This window comes from Phyllopteryx taeniolatus, chromosome 11 (genome assembly GCF_024500385.1).
Source record: "Phyllopteryx taeniolatus isolate TA_2022b chromosome 11, UOR_Ptae_1.2, whole genome shotgun sequence".
Taxonomy (NCBI): Eukaryota; Metazoa; Chordata; class Actinopteri; order Syngnathiformes; family Syngnathidae; genus Phyllopteryx; species Phyllopteryx taeniolatus.
The window spans coordinates 8,178,955-8,184,954 of record NC_084512.1 but is presented as its reverse complement, the minus strand read 5'-3'; positions in this window follow the sequence as shown (position 1 = coordinate 8,184,954).

Below are 6,000 nucleotides of genomic sequence, written 5' to 3'. Positions count from 1 at the left end.
AAAAAAAAAAAAAGTCTGGCCTGCACTTCCATTCGGAATTCAAGGGGGAAAATGCCCTTTTAGTGTGAGAATGGAGGGGAGATGCCTTCACGGGCTGGTGGTTACGCTTTGGCAAGGGCCTCAGTAGCACTTGGCCCAGACAAAAGCAAAACAAAACAAGAAAAGCCCAAAGAGCTATCTCAATGAATACTTAGTTCATATGCAAGGTCATCAGTATTCTCATTAGCACGCATCTGAAGAACTTGGAGAGGCAGCCATATTTTCTGGAAAGAATTTAAAAAAACCCCAAAATTAAAACAAAGTGCAGTGGTGTGGGAGTGTGTATTGCTGCTGCGCTCTTTAACATTCAGAGGGTCCAGTGGTCATTCAGACGTAACGAGGTGCCTGCACTCAGACCAAAGGTGAGAATTAAGCTTTAGCCGAAAGCGCAACCTCTTGAACGCTCGCCAAGCCAGATGGCAGTTTGCTTGTGGTGGTGGTTATGAGCATCTACACTACAGCGTATTGATTCATCTTATATAACATGGCATTAACAAGATGGCACTGCACACAAAAACAGAGAACAACGTTTGACCATTATGTGGAAGTTTTTTTCTGTATTTAATGAATCTTGAAGTTTATATAATAAACTCTGGTGCATTGAAAAAATGTTGCTGTTAAAATAGCACTTGTGTGTGAATTTCTTCATATCATTCATTTTTTAACCTTTTGGGAGTTATTTGCAGGAATATTGTTGAAATTATCACTTTACTTTTCCAAAAAGCTCTACGTTTTTGGATATTGAAATAGGGAATACACGCACAAACAGAGCTGGAAACAGTGATGATGACTGAGGTAGATGGATTATTGATCCAGAAGGAAATTCTAGTTTCCAGCACAGTAACAAAAAGAAATCACAATGACATGAAATATCATGGCAAGTAAAAAAAAATATACTATTATGTGCAGTCACAGGTAAACTACTCCTACAACTGTGAGATCATAATAAAAAAGCGAAAAGTAAAATAAAAAAGCATTTGTTAAAGCGGAAAAGCTTTTGTGTGTTTAGTACATTATGGTTGAGTGACCTAAACATGGCGGCACGGTGGCCGACTGGTTAGAGCGTCAGCCTCACAGTTCTGAGGTGCGGGGTTCTATCCCCGTCCCCGCCTGTGTGGAGTTTGCATGTTCTCCCCGTGCCTGCGTGGGTTTTCTCCGGGCACTCCGGTTTCCTCCCACATCCCAAAAACATGCATTAATTGGAGACTCTAAATTGCCCGTAGGCATGACTGTGAGTGCGAATGGTTGTTTGTTTCGATGTGCCCTGCGATTGGCTGGCAACCAGTTCAGGGTGTACCCCGCCTCCTGCCCGATGACAGCTGGGATAGGCTCCAGCACGCCCGCGACCCTAGTGAGGAGAAGCGGCTCAGAAAATGGATGGATGGATGGATGACCTAAACATGAGAGGTATTAATATTTTTTGTGCCTTTCCAGAGTCGACGCGGTACAAAATTATTGTCATCAGTAGGATTTGCAGTTCAAGTTACAGTAAACTAACCAGGGTATATTCCAGCACACTGTATTCCTTTTTCTTCACCAGTGTTTTTTGTGTTTGTTTGGTGTTGGATTAAGACATTTTATTGAGGTAAAATATTATTATTCAAAATATTATTATTCAAAATATTATTATTCAAAACATTATTATTCAAAATGCTACCAACTTGTGAGAACACATTCAGTAAATGAAGAGCTCTCTCCTAAAATGCTAGCAATCTATTCATTTACCTGCAGATTTTACAAACATTAATTTTATCCTGTCACAAATAAAGCGAATGGATGAGTCTAAACATCTTCAATAAAAGAAAATAGCGTGAACAACACACCAATGGCACACTAAATTCATCCATCCATCCATCCATTTTCTTCCGCTTATCCGAGGTCAGGTCGCGGTGGCAGTAGCTTTAGCAGGGACGCCCAGACTCTCTCCCCAGCCACTTCATCTAGCGCTTCCGGTGGGATCCCGAGGCAATGCGGACCAAACTCTGACACCGGTCGTACAGGGGTCGCGATGTTGCAGAGGCGTGTCAACCAGGACAGCCTCACAACATCCAGAGCCTTTAGGAAATCTCATCCACCCCCGGGGCCTTGCCACCGTGGAGCTTTTTAACCACCTCGGTAACCTCAACCCCAGAGATAGGAGAGCCCGCCTCAGAGACCCCAGACTCTGCTTCCTCATAGGAAGGTGTGTTGGTGGAATTGAGGATGTATTTGAAGTATTCTCCCCACCGACTCACAATGTCCCGACTCCACCAGAATTTCCTCAAAGCCGTCCGGAGGTCTTTCTTCATGGGCTCACCGAACTCCTCCCACGCCCGAGTTTTTGCTTTAGTGACCACCAAAGCTGCATTACGCTTGGCCAGCCGGTACCCATCAGCTGCCTCAGGAATCCCACAGGCCAAAAAGGCTCGATAGGACGCCTCCTTCAGCTTGACGGCATCCCTCACAGTTGGTGTCCACCAACAGGTGGGGATTCCCGCCACGACAGGCACCGACCACATTACAGCCACAGCTCCAGTCGGCGGCCTCAGCAATGGAGACGCGGAACATGGTCCACTCTGACTCAATGTCCCCCGCCTCCCCCGAGACGTGGGTGAAGTCTGCCGGAGGTGGGAGTTGAAACTCCTTCTGACAGGGGACGTTCCCATCAGACCCTCACAATACATTTGGCCCTGCCAGGTCTGACCGGCATCTTCCCCACCATTGGAGCCAACTCACCACCAGGTGGTGATCAGTTCACAGCTCCGCCCCTCTCTTCACCCGAGTGTCCAAGACACACGGCCGCAAGTGCGATGACACGACCACAAAGTCGATCATCGAACTGTGACCTAGGGTGTCCTGGTGCCAAGTGCACGTGTGGACACCCTTATGCTTGAACATGGTGTTCGTTATGGACAATCCGTGATGAGCACAGAAGTCCAATAACAGAACACCACTCGAGTTCTGATCGGGGGCGGGGGGCCATTCCTCCCAATCACACGCTTCCAGGTCTCACTGTCATTGCCCACGTGAGCATTGAAGTCTCCCAGCAGACCGATGGATTCCCCAGCGGGAGCGCTCTCCAGCACCCCCTCCAGGGACTCCAAATAGGGTGGGTACTCTGAACTCCTGTTTGGTGCATAGGCACAAATAAAAGTCAGGACCCATCCCTCCTCCCGAAAGCGGAGGAAGGCTACCCTCTCATCCACTTGGGTGAACCCCAATGTACAGACGCTGAGCCGGTGGGCAATAAGTATAACCACACCTGCTCGGCGCCTCTCAGCGTGGGTAACTCCAGAGTGGAAGAGAGTCCAACCCCTCTTAACAGGACTGGAGCCCAAGCCGTGTGGAGGAGAGCCCGACTATATCTAGTCAAAGCTTCTCGACCTCACACACCAGCTCGGGCTCCTTCCCTGCCAGAGAGGTGACATTCCACGTCCCTAGAGCCAGCTTCTGTAGCCGGGGATCGGATCGCCAAGGTCCCTGCCTTTGGCCACCGCCCAGCTCACACTGCACCTGACCCCTATGGCCCCCAGATGGTGAGCCCATGGGAAGGGGGACCCACATTACCCTTTCGGGCTGTGCCCGGCCGGGCCCCATGGGTGCAGGCCCGCCCACCAGGTGCTCGCCTTCCAGCCCCACCTCCAGGCCTGGCTCCAGAGGGGGGCACCGGTGACATGCGTCCGGGCAAGGGAAATCTAAGTCAATATATATTGTTCACCATAGGGGTCTTTTAGCCGTGTTTTGTCTCGTCCTTCACCTAGGACCTGTTTGCCAAGGGTGACCCTACCAGGGGCGTGAAGCCCCAGACAACTTAGCACCGAAGATCATTGGGATACACAAACCCCTCCACCACGATAAGGTGACGGCTCCAGTAGGAGCACTAAATTCAATCCTTTTAAAATATGGCTTTTATGTTTGGCATAATTTTTGGAAATGCAATCTCATTTTATTTGCCGCCAAGTAGAGCTTTGTCATAAAAACACAAAAAACCTGCTCATCGGTTGTCCCCAGAGGCGTCGCCATGATTGGTGAAGTTGTCAGTGTTGACACACTGATGATGAAGCACATGTGCGTGACTACTTCACGTTTCCCAAATGCTTCCAATAGGCGGCCCCTTGACTTCCCTACAGGCTCACAGCATAGATGTGGGGAGTGAGATAAGCTGAGTAAGTTCGCTGAGGTCATGTGTACTGTATACTTCCACTCAAAGGCTGACGTACCTGTAAATCATGCTAATGGATGGATTCATTCACAATACTTCCTGTGAAAACTCCCTTAACTCAGTTCCTCTGTGTGAATTAATGCTAAAAGGAAGGAGAAAGACGCAACCCGGTCAGGCCAGAAACACATTTCAGTGTAACTGTACCTTTGCTGCAGCTGCAAATCATCACCTGTACACACCTTCCCGCAAACTCCTCCCTGACCTCCATTCTCACTCACACGCGATGAGCAATTGAACTGTCAGTCACGCAAGAAGAGAAACCGCTGTTCAGACTTAGCTTATTAGCAGTGAGGCGCTTTCTTTCGAGGCCAACGGGCAGAGGCTACTGCACAATGCCGCCAGCACCTACTGTAGCAATGGATTAACCAAAGGTTTCAGCATCCAAACACAAAGAAATGTGAGGTTTAACGGCTCAACGAGGCTTATGCACGAACAGAGGGGTCGCTTTAAAGGAATAAAAGCATTTTATAATGCATATTATTTCAATTAAAGCTAGAAGGGAGATATAATATGTTTATTAGCTCACTACACTTGCTCCACTCCATCAAAAGGAAAAGCTCACGAGTCACGTCAAAACAGGCAAGCTGTGTCGAGCAGACTTGAATTATAGCAGACCTGCACAATGGCAACAGATTGTAAAGTTTCTTACCGGAACACAACTTGAGGCAGGTTTACAAATCGAGATTAGGTATATTCTTTTGTGCATCCTTCACTTTCATGTAAGATAGACTGGTGTTCAACAAAAGTGCCTGAGAGTCAAAAAAAAAAATCTAAAGTGGAAACTAAGGTTATTGTTATGGATTAAACAGGCTTTAGCGTGTGTGGTATTTTAACTAAACCCCTTCTAATAAAACAAAAGTTAGTCACATGACCGTGGGATGTTCAGGATCACTCGTTCCCTTCGCAACAACACACGTACATGCGCACACACATTTTGTCTTGTGTGCGTGTGTGTGTGTGTCCTTCTTTGTAGAACAAATGTCAGTCTGAACAGTAACTATGACCAGCATTTTTAATGTGGGACAAATGTGTTGTGTTACATTCGAAATGTGGAGGCAAATGTAAACATCCAAGTAGACCACAGACTTTAACAAATAAGGAGGTATAATGAAATAATCAGGCCTTAAGGAAGCACAGCTGGCATGTGTGTGGTGTTTTGCACTGAGCAAGTGACAAATTGACATGAGCAAGGGCAGCGAGCAGCGAGGCTGCAGACGAGGAGGGCCGACCGATTATGCAGGATTGATGAGACAGACAAAAGTGACAGGAAGCAGGTGAAACTGACAGTGTAAACAGAGAGTACTATTCAAACAGAACAGGAAATAACAGGTGCAACAAGGTCTTACCTACTGAGAAAAAGTCAATTGGAAGCTGTGGTCAAATAATGGGAAGGCTTTGTGTGCATTTCGTGCGTGTGTGTGTGTCAAGTTGGGGTTCTGATTTGGGCTGCGAAGTTCGGAAAAGGATGCTTTAGCAACTGAACTCTAATAACTTCCTTGAACTTTATTTCACACTTCAACTATTCACAGTTTAGGTTCAACCGTGAATCAAAGACACAAGAGGATTTACGAGAATTAATATCAAATTAACAAAGAAAGACTCAAGAAAAAATAATCATCACATACGTACAAGAGGCGTCTCTGAGCTTATTCAGTTGAACTCAATTCATATGAGTAGTCATCAGTCTTTTCCAGCTGATTTCTTGGAAAGGTATAATATTGATAAGGATGATGAGCTCTCTTATACTTTATACAGCAGGT